Source organism: Leopardus geoffroyi, chromosome C1 (genome assembly GCF_018350155.1).
Source record: "Leopardus geoffroyi isolate Oge1 chromosome C1, O.geoffroyi_Oge1_pat1.0, whole genome shotgun sequence".
Classification (NCBI taxonomy): domain Eukaryota; kingdom Metazoa; phylum Chordata; class Mammalia; order Carnivora; family Felidae; genus Leopardus; species Leopardus geoffroyi.
In genome coordinates, this window is record NC_059328.1 from 180,276,534 (window position 1) to 180,290,024 (window position 13,491).

Consider the following 13,491-nt stretch of genomic DNA (forward strand, 5'->3'; position numbering starts at 1 on the left):
AATTGAAATATGAATTTTGCTCCATTTTGTTTTGTTGTCCGACTTTGTATAATTGTTCAACTCCACAACATCTTGGGAAAATACCCCTTTTAACAAAGTATGTGTCCCTTTGACACCAGGAGAGACAGTAACTAAACCTAACTTATTCTGCATACGGATTTTTTAGTGCATTAAATATGACCATGGAAGTAGATGGCAGTCCTACCCTACCAGCAGGCTGTATTACTGTATTACTATATAGTTTTATCACTCTAATAGTACTGGATTACTATTCTATTTCTGCCATAGTCCCTCCTCTTTTCTGAGAAAAGAAAAATACATATTTGAGTACAGTTCTCACATAATAAAATCAATGTGCCCCAATGTCCTCATGTAGGGAGAGTCAGCCATCAGAATCTTTGATGTGAATATTATACTCACATGGAGGCCTGAAGATTCAGGGTCACTTGTTTTAAATAACTCTATTCACAACAAATTTATCGGAAAATAAGTACAATTATGAAATCGTAAAATGTTACTACATTTTTATTTTTCTCTTCTCTTCCTAGTTATCCTGATGTAGGAGAGATGTTTGGAGGGACATTTCAAACTGAAGACTTAAACTGCAGTGAATTTACCCATATGATAATGACTAGAGAGAGAAAAGAAAATAGAAAAATTTGACAAATATACTAGTTTCAATAAAATATAATCTATGTGGCAAATAAATTAAGGGTATAGTAAAATATTGATTAAAAAGAAATCCTGTCTCCTTGGGGTGCCTGGATGGCTCAGTCAGTTAAATGTCTGACTTGGCTCAGGTCATGATCTCACGGTCTGTGAGTTCGAGCCCCGCGTTGGGCTCAGTGCTGACAGCTCAGAGCCTGGAGCCTGTTTCAGGTTCTGTGTCTCCCTCTCTCTGTCCCTTGCCCACTCACTCTCTGTCTCTGTCTCTGTCTCTCTCTCTCTCTCTCAAAAGTAAATAAACATTAAATCAATCAATTAATCAATCAATCCTATATCCTTTGTAGAACATAGATTATTATTAGTGATTAATTTTTATTTTCCAATTTGGCACCAGTTTTGTACTATAAGCCCAAGAGAAAAGTTAATATATGCAAGATATATTAATATCTGAGTATGAATATGCAAACTATTTTTAAAAGCGATATTATAAAAATGAAAGTCCTTGAGCATATGCTGGTAGATCATTTGTCTATCATCTCATATTGAAAATAGTTATATAAACGTTAAAGACATGATGATTTCCTCTAAATCTTCCATAAACATTTTCACTTATTTTTAAATTCCATGGTTTTGCTTCTGAACTTTTCTAAAAACTATAATAAGAAATGCAAATTTAGAGAACATGAAACAATAGTTCAGATGCCAAAATACAAAAAAAAAAAAAATCCTTTTGACAGTGTCTTATATTTTGGGCACCTGGGTGGCTGTGTCAGTTAAGCCACTGAATCTTGATTTTGGCTCAGGTCATGATCTCATGTTTCATGGGTTCGAGACCTGCACCATACCAAATGTATGTATGTGTATATATATATATACACACACACACATATATATATATGTGTATACACACACATACATATATATATATATAAACTTAAAAATAAAATTTATAAAAATGTTTTATATTTAAGGTATTTGGGAACACTAAGACTCACTGGGGTTTCTCCATAAGCAATGCAGAGATTTATAGATTATCTCCATGTAATGTGTATTTTAGGAGCTTACAGACCCTGGTAAATCCTGGGCATACATACTTCTTTTAAATCCTCACAGAATTTATTTAATTCAATATCATTCTTATTTAGCTTATGTGGAATTGACGTTTAGAGAAGGTTTACCTGTGTTCATTTTTTCTTGTCAATTCCTGATGAATCCCCCAATTTATTATAGGTTTTAAACTGAGAAATGATATAACACATTCTGACTCAGAAATTCCTCTTCTGAAACGGACAGCTGGATGAGCTAGGTATGTCCACATGTCTCTGGTTTTGCCCATGCCCCTTCATGCCTGACCTTAACCTACTACCCGTTCATCCCAAAAGGCTAGAGCTAGAGCCAAACGTACAGCAGGAGCATGGCATAAGATCATTTTTCTGTTCCTGTTTGGAGGGAACTGCACTTTGAAACAATGAAACTAAGGGAAGTTGCAAATATAGTATAATGAAGCTCCAAGAATTCTTTCCCTAGATTCACAAGTTGTTAACATTTTGCCACCTCTGAACTCTGTATTTTCTTAATTCTGTTTCATACACAAATGCTCACAAGTGTTCATCATTTTCAAAATGTCATAAAAGTAGTAGCCAATCTTTGCTTGAGAAGTTTAGTCTGAGATAAAACCTTGATACAAAGTGCTCGTTATTTAGCTGAGAAGATTATGTTCAATTTAAATAAATGTTCCATTGATTTAATTTCTTTTATATAACCTGTGGCAATTGTTTTAAAAGAAGGCAACTTAATAGGTAACAAACTTTTATAGACCTATTTAGAAAGAGGTAAAATTTAAATTACTACACTAAGATTGACAAATGGAAAATGTTGATGTCCCTGTTTTCACTGATGCTTTTGGAACTGTAGAGTGATCTATTTTCTTTATGAAGAAAATATATTTAATTAGCCAAGTGTTGGAAATTAAGTATGAAATAAAAGGGAAAATGAAATAGAAATCTTTTATTTGACTCTCTAAATCACGTATATGTCATCCATCTAAATTTATTTCCAACTGAGCTCAGGTATATTTAAAATAAATAAAGCAACAGTTCATCATATGGCAAGTTCTCCATCCTCCAAGGAACCGCAGGGATATCCAGACACTAAGATTTACTTAGAACGAAATCATTATTAAAAAACTAACAACCGCTGGTTAACAGCTTTTGTCTTTCTAGTATTCAAGAATTTAAAACAAAATATAATTTTCCAAGCTTCTCACTTTTTCACTGTTTTTATACAAGAAACAAAAAGTCCTCAGTGACAGAACAATGAAATCATGCATTTATAGAGAGCAAGATGGTTTGGGAGAGAGTCAGAAACAATTGTTTTGACTTCATTTTTTCTCCAAAAAATTAAGGATAAAATTAGCAAGATGTTCAGAAGTGTTTTTTCAGTGCAAAAAAAAATCAACCACAAAATTAACCACAAGTTGAACAAATATCAAATTAACAGAAAATTACTGCCAATGGGTGGCAATAATTAATCATATAAAAGCATTATTATTAGTTTACTAAATATTTCTTATTAGAGACTTCATAGTTCTTATCAAAGAATTACCTAGTACTGGGGAAAAAAAAAAACAAGAGAGGTGTGAAAAAGAAACTAATGAGGTAATTTCAAGTGCACCACCCAGTGTTTTGAAGTGAATAACGTTGAAGGTATTTTTGGCATAATCCCAAGTACGTATTCTGATTCCAAGGAAATGTACTTAGATTATCTTTCCCTGTCATACAGTCGTAAAAGCAAATATATGTGTATGAATAGGTACATTCATGTGCACCAACACACATGATGGATGTTAGATGGTAGATAGATAGATGATAGATAGATAGATAGATAGGTAGGCAGATATAACCTAGTTTCATTTACTGGTAAAATATTAAAATTATGTGACATGATATAAATATTGTAAGTAGTGTATTCATTTACCTTATCCCCAAGATAGAAAAAAATACCAGCCAGTAGACTAAAAAATACAGTATTTTTTTCCCCTTTCATGAACTGGGTAAGACTGGATTTAGTAGAAACAGAGAAGTAGGATTTAGGTTGTTAAATTCAGCAAGAAACGTGTACATGTCAACAGTAAAGGTACAGGATATATGGTTAAAAGAGCAGCTCTGATTCATTGTTGAGGTGGAGCTGGCTTGTATCATCTTGTGAGAACCTGTTCACATCTCTTCCCATCTCAGCATTCCATGTGCTAGCTAAAACTTGGCCATGATGAAAGTATCTGCAGCAGATATCAGCAAATGCTGCATGATCAGAGATCTTTCCCAGATTTCTCCACCTCCAGCTAGTTGTTAAAGATTTATGAACACACCAGTGGTTTGTTTAATCTGACCTCTGTCTCTTTTTAGTATAGAAATTGTGCTAATTATTATACTGTTCTCTACACAACATTTCTCAGTTGTCAAATGGAAATAGCAATATATATCTGAAAGCAATGTTAGGACAATTGAAAGATGCTATTTTTTAAAAATCAGCTGACATTCATTCAATGCTCAGAATGTGTTATTGATATGTGAATTTAAATGCCCTTTAACCACAAAGAATTCAGAAGTCACTGTTCAGTCTTAAGACTATCACACATAACATATTTACAGGAAAAACACATCTGGATTTAACTCATAAGTTCATATTAAAGATACAGCTGTACAAGTATATGTACATGTCTATATATTGGCACAATTCAAGTATTGGCCTAAAAATAAGTGCAATAAATAGTACTCAACAAAAAAATACAATGTATTTTGTAATTCAGCCAAAAGTTAGAAGCCACAAGGATTAAGTCAAAGACTCTAAGGATTTATAGATTTATACTTGAGGAGACCAAAAAGAAGGAAAACAAAACATTTTTTCCAATCATATATTTGTTCTTTATATAACCATGAACAACGTCTATTATATATTGGGCATTACTCTGAGTGGTGCTGAGACAAAACACAAAACACTGAAATTTTGTAACATCGTGCCAAGTTATATCAGTTGGTATATAGAAAAATAATAATAGCTAATAGTTTTGGATATTTTTTATTTGCAAGATACTACTCTAAATACCTTACAATTAATTACTATTATCTACATTTTACAAGTAAAAAAATAAAGTGTAGAAAGTTATGTAATTTTCTCAGAAGTTTATACTTAATAAATATCAAAAATAACATATAAACCCAGCATCTCACAAGTTTTAGTAAATTTATGAGCACAATGGTATAACTTTGATTAATTAAGAAGTTGGGGAATGTTGGATACCATGTTTAAAGTTAAAGAAAAAATATAATTTAAAGTTCGTAATATCAAAAACACAGAAACAACAAGTGTTGGTGAGGACGGGAAAGAAAGGAACTCTTATGCACTAGTAGTGAGAATACAAAGTGGTACAGCCACTGTGGGAGACACTAAGGAGTTTCCTCAAAAAAATTAAAAAAAAAATAGAACTACTCAAAATAAAAAAATAGAACTACTATATGATCTAGCCAAATTATGGAAGCAACCCAAATTTCCATTGATAGATGAATGAGTAAAGAGGATGTGGTATAAATATACAGTGGAATATTACTTAGCCATAAAAAGAATAAAACCTTGTCATTTGCAACAACATGGATGAATCTAAAGAGTATAATGCTAAGTGAAGTAAGTCAGAGAAAGACAAACACCATATTATTTCACTCATATTTGAAATATAAGAAACAAATGAACAAAAAAGAAAAAGACAAACTAAAAGGCAGGCTTTTTGTTTTTCAATTTTTATTTAAAGTCTTGTCAGTGTAATATGGTTTCAGGAGTAGAATTTAGTGATTCATCACTTACATACAACACTCAGTGCTCAACACAAGTCCCTCCTTAATAACCCATCACCCATTTTGCCCATTCCCCACCCACCTCCTCTCTTGTAGCTCTGAATTTTTTCTCTAAGGTTAAGGTTTTCTTATGCTTTGCTTCCCTCTCTTTTTATTCCCTTCCCCTATGCACATCTGTTTTGTTTTTTAAATGCTACATGAGTGAAATCATATGGTATTTGTCCTTCTCTGATATTTGCTTAGATTAATACACTCTATCTCCATCCACATTGTGGCAAATGGCAAGATTCCATTCTTTTTGATGGCTGAGTAATATTCCATCTTCCCCCCACCCCCAGCCAACATCTTCTGACACTTGGTCTCTCTCCATAGTTTGACTATTGTTGATAGCACTGCTATAAACATTGGGGTGCATGTGCCCCTTCAAATCTGTATTTTTTATCCTTTGGGTAAACAACTAATAGTGCAATTCCTGGGTCATAGGGTAGTTCTATATTTAACTTTTTGAGGAACTTCCATACTGTTTTCCATAGTGGGTGCTTCAATTTGCATTCCCACCAACTACATGAGAGGGTTCCTCTCCACATCCTCACCAACATCTGTTGTTCCTGTGTTATTAATTTTAGCCATTCTGAGAGGTATGAAGTGGTATGCATCATGGTTTCAATTTGAATTTCCCTGATGATGAGTGATGTGTCCTAGACTCTGGGTCTAGAGTTCTCTCTTGCCCAGCAAGAGAATGGACTCAGAATTAAAATGCAAGAGAGGCTACTAATGTCCAAGAGACAAGAGACCCGGGCAAGGGTCCTTTCTCTGTTTTTATTAGGATCAGAAGGCTTACAAGCATGATGGACATGCACAAAAGACAATGAAACCATGAACATTAACTCGTGTGTGGGGGACAAAGGGGGTTTTGAAGATATGCAGTGTTAGGGGTTTGGGTCAATAGGAAACAAAATCCCAGCACCAGGCAAAAGGTTGTTTAAGGCAGGCATGAGGCACCAAGTCTGTTTACATTAGTTGCCTAGGGGATAAGGCAGTTGGACCATGCTACCAATGGGTCTACAAGGCACCATTCTTTTGCTAATTAGCTCCACTCCAGACAATTCCCTGCTGCTATCCTTAGACCTGTTTACCTAGTTACCTATTATGGTCCTTCCCTCCTGTGAAAGCACAAGACTAAGTTGGGGCACTTCTGCCCCAAATATATAATCTTGGATGCTTTCATCCTGTGGCTTCCTATTCTTTTATGCCTGTTTTTCTATGCTGGGGGTGCTTCCACCTTGATTACCTAGCCCTGATTACCTAATCTTGGATGCTTTTACCCTAAACCTTGTTAACCCCTTGGTACAAGCTCAGGGAATTCCTAAACTTATTCCCCATAATTTTGAGCATATTTTCATGTGTCTGGTAGCCATCTGGATGTCTTCTTTGGAAAAAAAATGTTTATTCATGGCTTCTGCCCATTTCTTAACTGGATTATTTGTTGTTGGGCATTGACTTTGATACATTCTTTATATATCTTGGATACTAATCCTTTATCAGATACGTCATTTGCAAATATCTTCTCCCATTCCATATGCTGCCTTTAGTTTTGATGATTGTTTCCTCTTCACTACGCAGAAGTTTTTTATTTTGATCAAATGCCAACTGTTCATTTTTGCTTTTGTTTCCCTTGCTTCCAGAGATGTGTCTAGTAAGAAGTTGCTGTGACTGAGGTCAAAGAAGTTGCTGTTTTTGTTCTAGTCTACGATTTGATGGTTTCTTGTCTCACATTTAAGTCTTTCATCCATTTTGAATATTGCTTTGTATATGGTGTGAGAGAGTGGTCCAGTTTCATTCTTCATTACTTTCCAGTTTTCCCAATGCCAAAAAACAGACTCTTAACTATAGAGAACAAGCAAATGGTTACCAGAGTAGGGGGAGAGGGGGGAGGTTGAAACAGGAGAAGGGGATTAAGAGTACATTTATGTTGGTGAGCACTGAGTAATATATGGAATTGTTGAATCATTGTATTGTACACCTGAAACTAATATAACACTGTATGTTAACTACAGTAGAATTAAAATAAAAAAAATAAGTAAATGTATAACCAAGCACAAGTTTTTTGATGCTCTTGTTTTTGTTTTAGCAACAATTGTAGATTCATGTGCTTTTATAAGAAATGAGATTGCAAGAAAGATTCCATATATCCTTCACACGGTAGCCCCCAATGTAAATATCTTGCACAAATATAATGGGATATCATAACCCAGAAAATGACATGAATACAATCCACTACCTTATTCAGATTTCATCAGTATTACAATACATATGTGTGTATTTAGCTGCATGTAGCTTTAACACATGGAGATTTGTGTGACCTCATGTGTTAAACACTGTCAAGACACAGAATAATTCCATTACAATGATCCATTTTGCTACCCTTCCATGGTCTCAGTCACATCTCTTGTGCCCTCCCTTTCTAACCCCTGGAAATCACTAATTTCTTCATCTTTGTAAACCTATCATTTTTTTTTAAATTTTTTTTTTCAACGTTTATTTATTTTTGGGACAGAGAGAGACAGAGCATGAACGGGGGAGGGGCAGAGAGAGAGGGAGACACAGAATCGGAAACAGGCTCCAGGCTCTGAGCCATCAGCCCAGAGCCTGACGCGGGGCTCGAACTCACGGGCCGCGAGTTCGTGACCTGGCTGAAGTCGGACGCTTAACCGACTGCGCCACCCAGGCGCCCCTGTAAACCTATCATTTTAAGAATGGAATATGAATCCAGTCATGTATAAGTAACCTTTTGAGATTCTTTTCTTTTTTCCTTTCTCTCTCTCTCTTTCTCTTTCTTTCTTTCTTTCTTTCTTTCTTTCTTTCTTTCTTTCCTTTCTTTTTTCTCAGCATATTTATCTTTGGATTCATCCAAATTATTTCCTGTATCAATACTTTTTGTGAATAGTATCTCATGGTATGAATGCATGACAAATGAAATATTCACCTATTGTAGGGCATTTATGCTTTTTCCAGTCTTTAGCTATTACAATTAAAGCTTCAATGAACAAGTGTACAGAATTTTCTGTGAACACAGTTCTTATTTCTTTATTGTTTTTTTTATTTTTTTTAATGTTTATTTTTGAGAGAGAGAGAGAGAGAAAGAGAGAGAGAGAGAGAAAGATGCAGAGAAAGAAGGAGACACAGAATCTGAAGCAGGCTCCAGGTTCTGAGCTGTCAGCACAAAGCCGGACCTGGGGCTCAAACTCACAGGCCACAAGATCATGACTTGAGCTGAAGTTGGTCGCTTACCCAAGTGAGACACCAGGCGCCCCTAGTTTTTGTTTCTTTGGAATAAATGTACAAGAGTACAATTACTTGGTTGTATGGTAAATGGATGGTTAGTCTTATAAGAAACTGTCATAGTCTTTTCCAAAGTGGCTATAATTATTTTCTATTTCTACCAGCAATATAGGATTGATCCAGTTTCTCCACACCCTTAATGAATTTGGTGTTGTCACTATTTTTCTACCTTTTTAGCCATCATGATAGCTTCATGTAGCAAAATCTCACTTTGGTTTTAATTTGCTTACCTTTTATAGCTAATGATAATAAACATCTTTCTTATGTTTATTTGCCATCTTTAAATTGTTTTAGGCATAATGTTTCTTTATGTATTTTGATCATTTCCTAATTGGAATAGTTTTACTGTTGAGTTTTGAAAGTTCTTTATATAATCTACATTCTCTTCCATTTCATAGATTGTCTTTTATTCTTTTAACAGGGTCTACTGCAGGCCAACAGCTTTTAATTTTGATAATGTGCAATTTGTTGGGGTTTTTTTTTTTGCTTTTAAAGACACTGTTTTTGGAGTAAAGTCCAAGAACTCTGCCTACCCTACATCCCATAGATTTTCTTGTACTTTTTTTCCTAAAAAAATTTACAGCATTATGTTTTATATATAAATCCATAATCTATGGATCCATGATCTATAACATTTTGCACTTGATCTTAGCCAAAAGGCCGAGAAGCGATTGATCTATAACATTTTGTATAAGGGTGAGATACAGGTAGAAGTTTTGTTCATTCAGTCAGTCATTTGCCTTTGGGTAAGGAACTGCTTTAGCACAATTAGTTGAAATGCTACCCAATATACATTGAGTGCCTTTTATACCTTTGTGAATAATCAGCCAGGAGTATTGTATGCATCTATTTCTGAACTCTATTGATCTGCATGTTTATTCCTCTAAGAATGCCACACTCTTCATTGCTATAGCTATGTAATAAGTTTGAATGGGCAGCGTGCTTTCTCCAATTTTAGTCTTATTCTGGTAGTTGTAAGGTAAGAACTGGGAAGAATGTGGCTACTCCATCTTGGCTGAAATCAGAAGCCCACACAAGATTTTAATTGAAAAACAAAAATAAATTCATTTTACGAATTAATTCCAACATCATATTTTCTTTTAAAATTTCAAATAGTATTAGAATTTAAAATTTCAGTTTCTTTTTACCTAAACATTAAACTCCAAATTATGATTTTTCTGCATATCAAAGGCAATTTCTACCTTTATACTAAAACATTTCCATACAAATGGCTCACATCTGCACAGTAGGTATTGAATAAGAACAGAAATGTTCTAACTCTATAAAGAGATTTTGGAAAATGCTTTAAATCAGAGCTGAGCAATTTCATTTAATGTTTTATAATTTCCAATATTTCATAAATATCCAGTTAAGCAATTATATGACTTTTAATTTTTGATAGCCCAAGTATTATTAATTGTCCAGTGTCCTTTGTACTTTGGTGGGCTTAAAACAGTAATCAGTATAGTTCAGTTATTAAGTGTGGAATGGTCTGGGACTTTTATTATGATAACCTTGAATTATGTAGCCTGAAGGATGCCTATTATTAAAGGCACAACATCAGATTGGACATCAGTTGTCAATATTAACCTAAATGATATTCTATTGCATTTGAAGAACTGGTAAAAATAAAATTCATGTTTTATAGGTATCTTAGCATATCACTTTTTTTTATGAATTCTATTCCAAGGTAGACGTGGTAATACGCTATAAATTATAAACAAAAATGACGTGTTTTAATAGTTAATCAACAATCAGGAAAGCCATCATCTTACTACATAATAATAGGAAGATGACTATAGTCTTTGTTAAAAATATTCTGTAGTAATATATTAATTTTGAGGGAAATAAATATCACTAAATGAATAAAGTTAGCTATTGGATATGAATTCAGTGTTTTACACATTTCTTAATTCAAATTTCCTTAAAGAAACTGCATACCATCTAGTGATCTAGTGGCAAAATTACAACTTTTAATTCAGCATTTTTTTTTTCATGCAAGCATCATCATTATCTAAGTGATGAAAAACAAAAACCAAAACAACTTAATTAATTTTAAACTGAACATCTTTGGTGAAATAACTTTCTGGGAAATTTTCCAGATACTCAATTATTCTTATTAATTTGCATCTTAACAGATAAGGTAAATTCAAAAAACAGGGAAGAGAGTTACTATTAACTCCTATGACTTTGTTATTTATGGGCAATACTTGTATAAGTGCCACAACACAGGCTCATTTTTGTCACCTAGAAATATGCATATTATTTCATGATTGCTATATAAATGTACTAGATATAAACATGTTTGGTATGCTCATAGGCTTGGATTCCTGTTTCATATAAATATATATTGGATAAACTATTCAAAAAGAAAAAAAGGTTCGGGGCGCCTGGGTGGCTCAGTTGGTTAAGCGTCTGATTTCAGCTCAGGTCACGATCTCGTGGTCCGTGAGTTCGAGCCCCGCGTCAGGCTCTGGGCTGATGGCTCAGAGCCTAGAGTCTGCTTCCGATTCTGTGTCTCCCTCTCTCTCTGCCCCTCTCCCGTTCATGCTCTGTCTCTCTCTGTCTCAAAAATAAATAAACGTTAAAAAGAATTAAAAAAAAATGGTTGGAGAAGTTGGATATTAAAACACAATTAAATTAGTGTAGAAAACAAGGCAATTTAATGTATTCTTACTTCTATCTTTATCTTTTATGCAGCCTAAATAGATGCTCTACATTGGCTGCCAGAGATACATAGTAATACAGTCCAGATTTCCTTACAGGTTATTTCAAACATCTTCAGAACTTAAAAAAAAAAATTATTTTCACTTTTTTTTTCTAATTTACTTCTAAAATATCCCTGGATCCACAGTTCCCACACAATTCACATTCCTCAAATTCATAATCTAATCCCACCTCTTTGCTTTCCATAAATGGTGTAAAAGATAAGGTAATTTGGATTATTCAGTTGCTACCTTCTTTGCCTCAACATGTCCCTGTATTTTCATTCTTTGTATCTCCATTGTAACATGAAGAAGAAGTACACTTCTTCCTCCTTCTTTACAAACTTACCATCTTTCCTTATTCTATTCCCTCCCTATTCTCTGAATCTTAGCTCTATCAAATATCCCATTTCCCTTTATAGCATCAATCTCTGTTTCTTCACATTCTTCGCTTGGATTCAATCTTCCTAGAAACAACAATAATAAAAAAAAATAATATGCTCTCCTTGATCATGGTACCCAGTGGCTTCTCTATTTTCTCTCAATCCATCAGAAATGTTCTTTTTGGATAAATTATTTCTGACAAGAAAAATCTAACATATCATACAGCCATTAGATTTTTTTATCTTTTTATTCATTTTGGGAGGATTGCACATTTTACATATAAATTAAATGGAGAACTATTCAGATAATTCTAGTTTTATCCCTATTAGCTCCTTTCTATTCTGTCCCTCCAATCAAAACTTTTTAATTTATAAATTGTTAATATTTTAATTTAAAAGTGTAGACTGCTAATGATTGTCTGCCCATGTCCTGCCTGAAATACCATGATTGTTTATGAAAACCGGATACTCTTTGGGCTTAGAAAAAAAATAAATATGTGTATATATTTATGTGATAGAATACTATACACATTATCTCCCCCATCATATTTTTCACTTAAAAGTTATATCCTGGTGTTGATAACCATAGTAAAGTGTTTTCTACCTTGGCTCTACTGACATTTGGGGCTGGAAATTCTTTATTTGGGGACTGTCCTATGCATCGTAAGTTGATTAAGAGCATTCACGACCTCTACAAACTGGATGTCAGTAGGAATCCCAAGTCATGATCATCAAAATGTCTCCAGATATGAATCCAGGTGTGTGCAAAGTCACTCCCAATTGAAAACCACTGCCTAAGTAATATGTAAAGATAGATATCATCTCTTTTTATAGCACCATAGTATTCATTCTTCAAGATGCAAAATAGTTTGAGGCACCTGGGTGGCTCAGTTGGTTAAGCATTCAACTCTTGATTTTGGCTCAGGTCATGATGTCGCGGTTTCGTGTGTCAGGCCCTGTTCACTGACCACCACTCACCACCCCCCCCCTCGCCCCCCCGCTCATGCTCTCTCTGTTTCTCTGAAAATAAATAAATAAATTTTAAAAGTTGGGAAAAAAAGGATGCAAAAGTGTTTGTTGAATAGTCCCTTATTAGTGACCTTTGGGGGGGGGGCTTCCTATTTTGTTATTGTTAATACTACTGCAACTAATTGCTTATCACATTTTAACAATGTGTTTTTAAATTTGATTTTTAGAAGTGAATCTATTAAAAACAGTGTAACTATGCAATGATGCTAGATGTTACCAAAGTTCCCTTCATTTTCATTCCCACTAATCATATATGGTGCAGCAAATTTTGAATGCTATATGTCTACTGAGAAAATAACCATATATTTTCTGTTTGAAACAGTGATCCTTCACCCTGATTAACCCCCTTTCTCTCTTGTCACACTTTCATAAATATTACATTCATTTTCATATTTCAATATTCTTATTGATTTAATATTTTATTTTATAGACAATAGTCAAAGTATATGGTTAGAATCTATGTTAATGCTAAAATAGAGCAGTTTAGTTCTACAAGGCAAAAAGAATTAGGAAAACTAA

The 13,491-nt window shown here is 34.0% G+C and overlaps 1 pseudogene; it reads right to left on the bottom strand.

The window, feature by feature from the left end:
• Positions 1-9,359: 9,359 nt before the first annotated feature.
• On the bottom strand, positions 9,360-9,527 carry LOC123600072 (annotated as a pseudogene).
• Positions 9,528-13,491: the final 3,964 nt, after the last annotated feature.